The 13225-nt window shown below is 38.7% G+C and overlaps 1 pseudogene; it reads left to right on the top strand.

Moving 5' to 3' along the window:
* Nucleotides 1-3506: 3506 nt before the first annotated feature.
* LOC130027646 (uncharacterized) lies at nucleotides 3507-4793 on the top strand (annotated as a pseudogene).
* The last annotated feature ends 8432 nt before the right edge of the window (nucleotides 4794-13225 follow it).

The raw sequence follows: 13225 nt of genomic DNA, 5'->3' as shown, positions 1-13225 counted from the left end.
ATACGTATCTTGAACAACAGCACCATTAAAATAATCTCTTTAGTGAGCTGGAGAGAGATAACAGAAGTTAAAGTGCTTGTCCCTGCACCACAAATGGTCTCCTGAGACCTATTAAGGCTCATTCCTAGTTAGAGAGCCAAGGATAGCCTCTGAACATAGCCAGGAATGATCCCTGAGCATAGACGCAGGAATGAACTCTGAGCACCACCAAGTGTGGCACAAAGAAAGATGCTAGTTATAACATTAAAGAAAAATCACACATGTCGAGATAGCTTTAGATTATTGTTAGTAGTGGAGAGTTTAAACTCTACTTCTCTAAAACATAATACAGAAGAGACTTTAAGTACTACGATTATATTATTTATATTATCTCAAGAAAAATGTTGAATATATTAGTGGGGCTGGAGCGATAGCACAGCGGGTAGGGCATCTGCCTTGCACGCAGCCAACATGGTCGACCTGAGTTCGATTCCTCCGCCCCTCTCGGAGAGCCCGGCAAGCTACTGAGAGTATTCGATATGCTAGACACAGTAACAACAAAGTCTCCAATGGAGACGTTACTGGGCCCGCTCGAGCAAATCGATGATCAATGGGAGGGCCTTTACTTTTACTTACTTATATTAGTGGGATGATTGGTCAGTGTGATTATGCCATCTATAGTTCTTTTCTGAAGCTCCCGAAGTTAGATCCCCACCCTCATAAGGAAATCTCGAAACAGGGGCCTTTTCTTACAAGATAATTGTGTTTCAAATGGGATGGCTCTCAGGGCCCTGAGAATACAGTCCTAGTTTTCAAAACTGCCAATAAGCTGGGCGAATATTTATTTCACTAACTAGAAAAGAACAATTATAAATTAAATATGTCTGAAGGTATGTTTTTCAAAGAAAGGGAAGTTCATGACTTAGAGTTCAGAAGAAACTCACCTGAAGTGAAGGTCAGTCATCTGATAACAAGGCTATGGTATTCACAGTGAACGGTTCAAATGGTTTGTGTCTTCATTTCCCCTAATGTCAGGAGAAGAGAGCACCTGACATTCCTGATGCTAAGATAAAGGCTTTTGTTCATGCCAATATTAGCAACCATAGAAAGTAGAACAACTGATGTCTGCTCAACATTCACTGGATCACTTGACATCCGGTTTCTCACCGATTTGCTCGAGCAGATACCAGTAACGTTTCCATCCATCCCTGTTGTGTGCTAGTGGAGCCCAATGGCATCTGTTCATTCTACGAACACGAAGAGCCTCAAACCGATCATTCAGGGTCTTGACAAAGAAGTCTGACCATCTCGTAGGTGGGCAGCCACACGATCTTTTGACATCCCGTGGTATCCAGTCAGTAACGACTCTACTTCAGCAGTAGTCTTCAAATCTCATTAAATGTCCAGCCCATCTGATTTTTGACACCTTGGCAAACAAAACAGCATCCCTGAATCTTGACTGTCAACGGAAGTCAGAACTCCAGATTCTTTCTCTCATTTGAATGAAGCATGATACTCCAAGCATAGATCTTTTGATTTCTTTTTGGATACACGAATAGAATTCTCATACTGTTTTCATAGGACCCAAGTCTCTAAGCCATACATTAATGCAGGAAGAACAGTGACAATCAAAAAGACGTGCCCAGAGCCAGAGGTTCTTCATCCTCTTAGTTATTTCTTCAACACTCTTGAAGGAGTTTCTTTCTCCTGCGCAACTCAGGTGCCAGGTCATTTGTCATGTTGACTTCTCGACCTAAGTACACATAACTGTTGCATTCAAAGATGTTCATTCCGTTGCGAGTGAATGAAACATCAGGAACAAGACTGTTTCTCATAAACATTGTCTTTATGAGATTCAGCTGTAGTCCGAACTTTCCACACACACTGTCAAAGTCGGGCAGCATTTGTGCCGCTTGAATAATGTTTGGTGTTATTAGAACAAAGTCATCAGCAAAGCAGAGGTGGTGTAGTTGCTGACCATCTGTCTTTACTTCCATTTCTTCTCATTCCAGTCATCGCATGATATTCTTGAGGGTGACACTGAAGTGTTTCTGTGAAATGGTATCACTCTGCCGAACCACTCTCTTGACATTGATGATCCTTTTTTTTTGTAGAATGGTGAGATCCTGGTAGTGAATCCGTAATACAGTTCTTGGAGGATCCTGATGTACTGCGTTTGAACAGCCTGTTTGGTTAGGGCTTCTATAACTGCTTCCATCTCAACAGAATCAAAGGCTTTCTTTAAATCAATGAACGTTAGACAGGGAGGTATCTTGAACTCCTGAGAATCCTCAATGAGCTTGGTTGCCATGTGGTTATGGTCAATCATGCTGAGTCCTTTGCAGTACCTGGCTTGCTCACATGGTTGTCCTTCATCTAGTGTTCTGCCAATCCTATTTGGGATAACTCGAGTGAACATCTTGTAGATGACAGACAATAGGCAGATTGGGTGAGAATTGCCAATATTGTGGGTGTCTCCCTTCTTTTACAGTAGTACAGTTCTGCTGGTTGCCATTGGGACGGGACCTTGCGTTCATACACGTAGCATGTGAAGAACCAAACCAGTGTATTGATGAGTACTGATGGCAGATTCTTCAGGTGTTCTGGTCTGACCTTGTCTGGGCCAGGTACTGTTCACTTCTTTACCGACAAAATGGTGTGTTGAATTTTGAAAGGGAAAATGATGGAAAGGACATATCTATCCTGCAGAATTTGGTATGTGGGCAGGTGGACGTGGCTATCGATAGCCATGGTACCAGATAAATACCTCATTGGCAGACCTCCACTACCTCCACTATCTCCACTACCCAGCCGCCACCACGCTCCCGGATGCTTTCCGGACACTCGGGACAAGACTCATGCATGAGTGACATCCCATAGAACCAGGGAAGTGAAACTCTAAGACCTTGGACTCCAGGCTCAGTAAACCCAAGAACAGATATCCTCTGCCTGCTCCCATCAACCATCAACCACAGGTGATCAAGGGATTAAAACCAGGAGTCTCACCCTATCCTTCCCTGTATGCTTCCACCAACCATTGGGGACCTAGGGATTCCACACAGAAGACACACCCTACCAGTACCAAATACATACCTCACTGGTAGACCTCCACTACCCCCACTACCTAGCTGCCGCCATGCTCCCGGACCCTTTCCGGACCGCATGGCTGCAAAGCGACTGCACTACACATCATAGGACATTTAATACCCATCTTCCAGAACTGCCGCACCATTTTTGATAGGGTACAAAAATGGTTTGAATCATGGGAATACCTGCAAAGGTGATTAGAGGCCGTCTTAAAGTCTCTATCCCTCTTGGAGAGCCTGGAAAGCTAATGAAAGTATCCCGCCCTCACAGCAGAGCCTGGCCAGCTATCTATGGCATATTAAATATGCCAAAACCAGCAAATACAATGGGTCTCATTCCCCTGACCCTGAAAGAGTCACCAATACATTAAGAAGTACGAGGAAGGAGAGGCTGAAAAATTTCAAGGCCAAACTAGGCAGCCAAAACGAAGAAAGACAAAAATGACTGTCTGTACTTTTAATGCACGTACGCTGGCATTGGATGCATTCATCAAGGACCAGATGTTACAACCAGAAAAGATCAAGTACCACATCATTGGTCTGACCAAGACAAGAAGGCACCAACCACATACACCGTTTTAGACATTGGAGAAGAACTGTTCTCGGAACATGTGACAAAAGAGGCATTGGTGATGTCAGTGTAGTTGTCAACATGAACTTGGCCATTAGCATTGATTCATTCGAATGCCTAACAACCCAAATCAGAAAATTACACTTGAATAGGTGTGGCACACTGCCGGCAGTTTCTATCTTCATTGTCTACATACCAACATCCAATTATAATGAAGGAGAAATTGAGAAATTCTACATGGAGCTGGAGAAGTTATACAAAGAAGACCACACCTTCTACAAATTCATTGTTCATGATTTTAGTGCCAAGATAGGACCGAGAAGATCAGCCAAAGAACTCTACATCAGGCCCCATGGCGTAGAATGGAACGAACAGGGTGAGAGACTATGTGTGTTCATCATGTTGATCAAGGCCATCCATGATAACTCACAGTTCCAGAAGGCCTAATCTAAACATTGGACATGGGAGTCTCCCGGTGGATGGTTCCATAATGAAATTGACAACATCATATTCAATCGACGGTCTTGCCTGACCGATGTCGCTGTTGTCCCAAAACTCCAAAGAGGATCAGACCACCATCTCCTTCGTGCAAAATTCTACTTTTCAGAACGTGGAGAAAGGGCTGCAAAGTTAAAGAAGAGAACTCCCAGAATGTCCTCCAACCGGGCTCTTTAGCACCGTTGCGGCAACATGGAAAGATGCCGTTGTTGGCAACATTGAGGAGGTATATGATCGACTGGTGCAGCACCTCCATGATTGTGTGAGGAATGCCAAGAGAGAGATAGCCACAAAAAAATGCTTGTCTTCAAAAACTCTTGAGCTTGTTTGCCAACATGGCTTGGCACAAGCCTCAGGCAACTAAAAGCAAATGTCCGAGCTCACAAAGCAGTGCAGAGAAGCGATAAAGGAAGAACTCAGAGAGAAGAGCAGCAGTGCTGGCAGATGCGGCCGGGAAAAGCATTTCCAACACCCGCCTGTTCTACGCCAGCTACTAGACCAAGATGACTGTCCTCCTATGTCCTGATGGATCTATCACATCTTTCAGAAGGGCAATGGAGAAGATTATCCATGACTTCTACTTGGATCTCTTTGATAGCTCAAGCATTAATGTGAATAAATGTGGGTTGCTTATTGGTAGGGAGAAATTTGGCTGCTAAAAGTTTGTAAAAATAGTATAAAATATGGTTATAAAAATGATAAGTTAAGGTCCCCATTTGTAAATATTAATTGATTAAATTTGTATCGGGCTGGAGTGATAGCACAGCGGGTAGGGCGTTTGCCTTACAAGCGGCCAACATGGCCGACCCGAGTTCGATTCCTCCGCCCCTCTCGGAGAGCCCGGCAAGCTACCGAGAGTATTCGATATGCCAGACACAGTAACAACAAAGTCTCCAATGGAGACGTTACTGGGCCCGCTCGAGCAAATCGATGATCAACGGGAGGGCCTTTACCTTTACCTTTACCTTTTAAATTTGTATCCAGGACTAGGGAGGTACAGCAGGTAAGGTGATTATCTTCCATGCAGACATCTCTGGTTCAGTTGCAAGCTCTGAACATGGTCCCCCAAGAATCACTAGGAGTGACCCTTGAATACATTCTTGTACATCTAATACTAATGCCTGAGCACATCCAGATGTGGTCCAGAAACAAAAACATAAACCAAACAAAATTTGTGTCTAGGTTATAAAACAGTTTTCATTTCATTTTGCACATTTTATTTCTGTTACTATTTTTTATACTTCAGAAACTTGCAGTAATTTAATTCCTTTAATAAGTTTCATTTTATCTAAAATATGTAATATATGTAATTGAAGATAGGGCATGTTAGGTGTTTTCTAAATCATTTTCAGGTAGGATCACCACTAACTTTGAGATGTATTTTATAGATGTGAATATGAGAGAAATGTTTTTCCCCATGACTTATATGCAATTAGGTTTTAGAATCTTTATGCTTTGGAGGTAGACTAATCACTCGTTTAAGCAACCTCTTAAGCACTTACTGTGAATTTGATAGATACAGAAAATACAGGAGAAATTATTTGTGTTTTAATGAGTCATGCCTCAACTGCTTTGACATTTACTTTTACTTTTTATTTCAATGTTGTCTATAAATATTAATCAAATACATTTAGAAATGATTTAATAATATCTAGATATTTTAAAAATATGATGTAGGCATTAACTCATTTTAATCTATGGATTGCAAACAAAAGAAATTAATCTTTCAGTATGTGATAACTTCGGCACTAACTCTAGTATCAAAGAAAGTCTAATTAAGAAAGATATAAAACTTGACACTGAACCTAGATGTTGAGATCTACTATTGTGAATTTTCTTAGTTTTCAATTATATATCTAACTGCTATATTAATAATTAACTGACCAACTCAGAGTAGAGCTGCTAACTGGAAAGTGAATATGATTATGCTCTATTATTAAACATTTTGCCTGGAAAAAACAAATGATATCAATACTTCGTTCTCCATTGTCCAGGAAAGGGTAGGAACTCCTTTAGAACACAAATGCAAACACACACACACACACACACACACACGCACGCACGCACGCACGCATGCACACGAACTCTTCAGATCTCCAGGGAAGATAAAGTAAAAGTAGAGCAAGGTCACAGTCTGCTAATCTTTGTAAAAATGTACTTTTATTTCTTTCCTTTTTCTATTCTTATAAAAACTTAAGTAGCTTAATAGAGGAACATTTATTTTTCTGTGTAGAAAATGATTTTTACAAACATAATTTATATAATATTAAATACATCTATCTAGTTTTATACAAAAATATTACCTTCATATTGTATTATTTTGCCTTTAGGCTCTTTGCTGAGATCATCATATTCTATCAGCAGTTGTATCTGTCTAATAAATCTCCAACTTATATATTGGAATAGCATAGTTATGTGGCAAAACACATCAGCCATGGGTATAAGCGTGCAAGTCAAATGACTCAGTGTAGGAATCAATATAATTTCATTGGTATTAGTATACAACCCATTTTGAAATTATCTAGCAGGTCAAGTTAATTGTTTATATTCTCTATTAAATTGGATTATATGCATGCCAAGTTTTTTAATTGAAAAATTAGAGAGACTATAATGCGGATGATGGAAGAGAAAAACTACTTTCTTGATTAGTGGTTGAATGAGGAGGGAACTAAGGGTAATAAGGTAAAAGGTATTAAAGCCGAAAAGAAGTAACCTTGTTAAAGTAACTTTCTGTAATGAATAACATGATTCTGAATTTCTCTGCTCGGGGAAAGGAACTGCAGCATGAGTTACACTGTGTTCCAATTTAAGAATGATTTAAGAGTTTCTTTATATCAGAACTCATTAGGCAAGATATCAGAGGTCTTTAGTGTAAAGATTAATAATGGAGACTTGGTATTTCCAGCATGTGGACTTGGATTCTCCTATAATTTCAAATATTCATTCACATCTTCTAATGTGCTTAGAGGTCATGGCAATCTGGGGGAGAAATGGTACTATTTGTCCTTGGATTTCAACAATGTTAAGGTACACAAATCTAACAGAGACAAAAAAAAAAAAAGAACAAGTAAAATGAGCCAGACATACCTGGAGAATTTTATGTTTTGGGGGACTAGAAATATTCATACAGTTGAACATCTGGCATTGAACTTGTCCTTACTCAGCTATATTGCCAAATGTATGATAGTACAATGAAAGCTCATTAACTTCTGAAGTTTTGACAATCTTTGATGAGACGTAACAGTGGTGACTGAGATATTTGAATCACAGAAAACAGGCTATTTGCAGGAGTGTTTTTCTCTACAGGATTCTCATGGCCTTCACTTTAAAGTTTCCGCTAAGCCAGTTCTGTATCATTCACCAGCAAAATAACTTTAATCTCAAGCAACAAGGAGCTACTCCCTAAATCTGACTATAACACAGAATACAAATGTTCCTTACTTTTGTCAGAAAATTTTATATAACAAAATTGATGGCTTTAGACATTTTTAAGTAGACAGTAAAACTGACGTCAAAACATTTTTTTTCTTCCCCATGTACACAGGCCACAGACTATCTATATCCCACTTTCTGCCTGTATCAATTTAAGTATTCTAGATACATCCTATACTTTGAAATATATTATGGTTGTCTAGTGACTGAATTATCTTACTTTGTAGAAGGTCATTAAGAGTTCTGCATACTCTTTTGTCAGAATTTTCTTCCTCTGTGAGACTGAAAATTTATACACACACACATATATATATATATATATATATATATGTATATATATATATATATAGGCTGGCCCAAGTCCGGGCCAACCCAAGTTCGATTCCTCCACCCCTTTCAGAGAGCCCGGCAATCTACCAAGAGTACCTCACCCACACAGCAAAGCCTGGCAAGCTACCCGTGATATATTTGATATGCCAAACACAGTAAAAACAAATCTCCCAATGTTAATGTTACTGGGTCCGCTCGAGCAAATCAATGAACAACGGGAGTACAGTGAAAGTGATATATATATATATATATATATATATATATATAGTGATAAAAGACAGGATATATATAGTGATAAAATGTGCTTTGATAAAATATATCGATAGATAGATCTGATAAAATGTGCTGCTATATATAGTACATTTTGTCAGATCAGTCATTGATGAACACTTAGATCAGATCATACCAATCTTTTAAGCAATTGTGAGTACGCTTGTTATGAATGGGCTGGAGCGATAGCACAGCGGGTAGGGCGTTCGCCTTACAAGCGACCAACATGGCCGACCCGAGTTCGATTCCTCTGCCCCTCTCGGAGAGCCCGGCAAGCTACCGAGAGTATTCGATATGCCAGACACAGTAACAACAAAGTCTCCAATGGAGACGTTACTGGGCCCGCTCGAGCAAATCGACGATCAACGGGAGGGCCTTTACCTTTACCTTTTACCTTGTTATGAATATAGGTATGTGTATATCTATTCAAGCCTTTGCTTTTGTTTCTTTTGGTTCCACTTGAATCAACCCTGAGAATGATGAATTTCCAATGTCACTGGAAACACTATCATAGCAGTCATAGTAAAAGATATAGAAATGGTTTTCCAGGTTTGAAATATATACCTGGAGCTCCATCACTCATATTGGGGATAGTAAAATAAATTAAAATAAATTCTGATGGGGCTGGAGCAATAGCACAGCGGGTAGGGCGTTTGCCTTGCATGCAGCCAAGCCGTGTTCGATTCCCAGCATCCCATATGGTCCCTTAAACACCTCCAGGGGTAACTCCTGAGCGCAGAGCCAGGAGTAACCCCCGTGCATTCCCGGGTGTGACCCAAAAAGCAAAAAAAAATTAACACACACAGAAACATGCATACATACAAATATATATATTGTATATGTATATATATTATATATATATATATATATAGTCACAGCAGCAAGTGGGTTTCCAACAGTCAACACAAGTTCAATGGGAGTCTTTATGCCTCTGACTTTTTCTCTTTACTCACTGTAGAGCTCATATACTGAAAACGTATCAATAATCAAAAGCAAAATATACTACACATAATTTCAGTAGTGCAATAGTCAGGATTCTATAACAGGTAGAGAGTAAAATAGGATAAAACTTATATTAGGAGTTTTTTATTTTCTTCTTCCTTTGTATTTTGCAATTACATGATTTATAACAGTATTAATATTTATGGGTTTTGTTTACATACTGTACCACACTTACCATCAAACTACCAATATCCTTAGCTACTATACATAGATTTCTTACACACTGCTGCCTCCTTCCATAACTTTACCTCTTATTTATGTTATTGGGGCCAAGGAAGTTATGTTCATTATAATTTTTAAGCAAATACCTGTGAGAGAAAATAAAGACATAGGACACCAGAGATGCTGTCAGGCTAGCATGCCTGCTTAAACCAGCAGAAAGGAGAAGGACTATGAAGATTAGTGGAAACTTTGCAAACACTTATGAAAATCAAGAAAGCTTTAGAAAGGCAAATGAAAAAGAGTCAGGCAGAAGTCAGGCATCACAGAAGACCCAGGTTTCTAAGAAATGGACCTGTCTGTTGATATCTCTCTCTGTTCCTTTAAAATAGATCTGCTAAAGGCTCAGAGGAAATATGGGATTGACACAAATATAAGAGTGAATTTCAGGAGCACTTTGGGATTTTGGTGAATTACTTTTTGTCAGAAATGTGTGAAGCACATTATCAGTGCTTGCTGCTTATTTGGTTGTGTGTTTTCCTCTCTTCTATAACTTACCTTTCACCTCAAGGCATTGTATCTTGAGGGATCATGGACAACTTACCCCTTTTGAATTGTTGGTGACCTCTACATGAATTTGAGTGCTTTCTGGTATCTGTATTTTCAGCCCCACTCTAAAATATCTTTTGAGAGAGAATGTGTAGGCATACTGCCTGCCTGTTGTAAGGTCCAATGAGCCTACTGACTGGTCACAGAAAGGTGACTTCTTCCCCCACATGTGACCTCACAGGTGGTCCAAGTCCTTTCTTTCTTTTTTTTTTTTTTTGTTTGTTTGTTTGGGGCCACACCCAGCAATGCTCTGGCCTTATCTTATTCCTGACTCTGAACTCAGGGATCACTCCTCCTGGTGCTTAGGGGATAAAATGTGGTGCCCAATTAAACCTGAGCCAGTAGAGTGAACGGCAAGTACCTTACCTGTTGTACTATCATTTTCACCCCTTGGTTCATTTTATAACCAAGTCTACAGTAGGTTATAATGACAGAGGGAACCAAGTCATATACCTTTTCTCTCTTTTTTTTAACTTGCCTTTTTTTTTTTTTTTGGCTGCACCCAGTGCTGCTATTCCTGATGCTACAGTGATGCTACAGTGATGTTACTCTTGGTTCTGCACTACTCCTGGTGGTGCAGTGATCAGAGGAACATGTGGGATGCTGAGGAATGAACTCAGATTGGCTTTATGCTACACAAGCACTCTACCCAGTGTACTATTACTCTGGCTCCCAAATTTATTATTTTCACCCATTTTTATCAGGATGCCTTCATTCAATGCCCAAACTCTATAGTCTTATGAAGCTAACCTATACCATGTAATCTAAACTTGGTAAAAAAAAAAAACTAAATTCTGATTTGAGTGTGAGAAACTCATAAGCCTCCTTGCTTGTCTTCCTTTTTTTATGGTGTCAACTCATGTCCTGTTTTCATCACACAAGGAAGGATAACAGACGTAATGATCATCACACATTTCAACCTTTAATCATGGATGGATAATTACCACCATCACCAGTTTTTTCTTTCTGTAGTAATGAACTCTGTGAGATTCAGAATTTGACTTTATTCTTTTTCCAGAGATAAAAGAAACAATGATATTTAAATCTATGCCTAGGACTGGAGAGACAGTACAGGGGTTACAGTGGTTGCCTTGCCCAAGGCATGGGGGGTTCAGATCAACAGTAGCACGTACAGTCCCTTGAGCACTTCCAGGAATGATTCCTGAGTTCAAAAATGGAAGTAAGCCTAAACCCCCTCAGGTGCATCTCCTCAAATAATAGCACTGTAGCACTGCAGCACTGTTCTCCCTTTGCTCATTGATTTGCTCCAGAGGACACTTGTAACATCTCCATTGCGCGACTTGTTGTTATTGTTTTTGGCATATTGAATAAGTCATAGGGAGTTTACCAGGTTCTGCCTTACAGGTGGGATACTCTCTGTAGTTTGCTGGCTCTCTGAGAGGGGCGGAGGAATCGAACCCGGGTCAGCTGCATGCAAGGCAAACACCATACCCGCTGTGCTATTGCTTCAACCATAATATCCATACGTAAATGCAATTATAACATATACAAGCATTTTGAATTGTTTTCCTATGTTACAACTTATTTTGTATGTATGAGAAATCAGTTAACTTTGGAAAAATACATTGGTGTTTTTACTCTTTCGGCACTTATTTTTTTTTCTCCTGTGTTTATGTCTTGGGGGATGATCTTTTTTAAAAAAAACTCTTTAAGTTGGAGAAAAATGCATATTGATATGACTCTTCTACTTTATGTAAAAATATGTTCACGTGTAGTTATACTATTTTGCTTGAGAACATAAATTTAAATAAATCAGTGAGCTTAGCTGAAGAATAATACTAGAGAGAGGGAATACTAGTTTTCAGTACCGAAACATTAATACAGATGTAGCAAAGTTTAAGATACTAGAATTTTGATTAGTTTGCCTTAGATTTAAGAATTCCAACTTCTCCTAGGTATAACTTAAAGAAACTCATCCAAAGTAAAATTTACCTACATTTAATGTGATTTTATTTTTAACTACTAAAATTAATTTTAACATTACAAGTAACATGTTAAAAAGGTTTTTTCCTACAATAATACAGTATTATATATTTATATCTGTATATACATGCAGTATTATGTGTGTTACTGTTGTAGTTATTGTTGTTTTATGACTACACCTATTAAAATGTTGTTACCAGGTGCTACTCCTAGATCAATGCTTGGAATTCCTTGTAGTTCTCAGAATAAAACCAGGCTCTTCCAAATGCAAGCATGTAATCAGACTATCCATACTATTCCAGCTATTACTGGCCCCAAATTCTATATTCTTAAAAATATCTTTAAAGTATTCTTAAAGTCATAAGGAGCTACTTTTTGGAATAAATTTATGTTCATCTTAGTATTTTGTTTTGCATTTATAATTATTCTTAGGCAATTATTTTGTCAAATATTTGGTATTTCACCTAGCCTGGAATGAATGTCTTCATTTGTTAGTTTTGAGATGTTATTGGATTTAAGGTGACTATCTTCAATATTTTCAGAGAATTATAGTTTTTTTGAGAAGTCTGCATATACATAGACTATCATCTGTTTTATCAGTCTTATAATGCATTTATACATATTTTATTTTTGTCAGATTCACACATGACAAAAGATAATCATTTAAAAATTTTTACTTTTGCACAGTGGTTTATAATACTGATAATGATACATTTTATGCATAAGAAAATCCCTCACCCCAGATATCCCATTTTTTCTCCACCTTTGTCCCAGTATTTCCTGTCTCTATCTTCCTTTTCTAATTCCTCCATTCTTCCCAATGGTACCCTTCCTATCCAATACCAGCCCTTCTTATGGAAGTTCTTCATGCTAAAGACTAGTTTCTGTTGTTCTGTTGTTTCTGTTGTTATACTGCTAAAATGTCTCTTTATATTCCACAGATGAGAGAGGTTTTCTTTCTAACTTCACTCAGCATGATACTCTCCAGATCAACCTACATAAAAGCAAATTGCATAATTTTACCTTTTCCTTTAGTTGGATAATCTTTAACTGTGTGTGTATGTGCATAATAGTTTCTTGTGTACCAAGTCATCTGTTTTGTTGTTGTTGTTGTTTTTTTAATTTTATTGAATCACTGTGAGATAGTTACAAGCTTTCATGTTTGGGTTACAATCACACAATGATCAAACACCCATCCCTCCACCAGTGCACATTCCCCACCACCAATATCCCTGGTACAGCCCCCCTTTCCCACCCTCCCCCTGCCACCATAGCAGACAATATTCACCATACTCTCTCTTTACTTTTGGGCATTATGGTTTGCAATGCAGATACTGAGAGATTA

This window comes from Sorex fumeus, unplaced genomic scaffold, assembly GCF_029834395.1.
Source record: "Sorex fumeus unplaced genomic scaffold, SorFum_2.1 ptg000037l, whole genome shotgun sequence".
NCBI classification, from domain to species: Eukaryota; Metazoa; Chordata; class Mammalia; order Eulipotyphla; family Soricidae; genus Sorex; species Sorex fumeus.
This window is presented reverse-complemented; position numbering and strand designations above follow the sequence as displayed.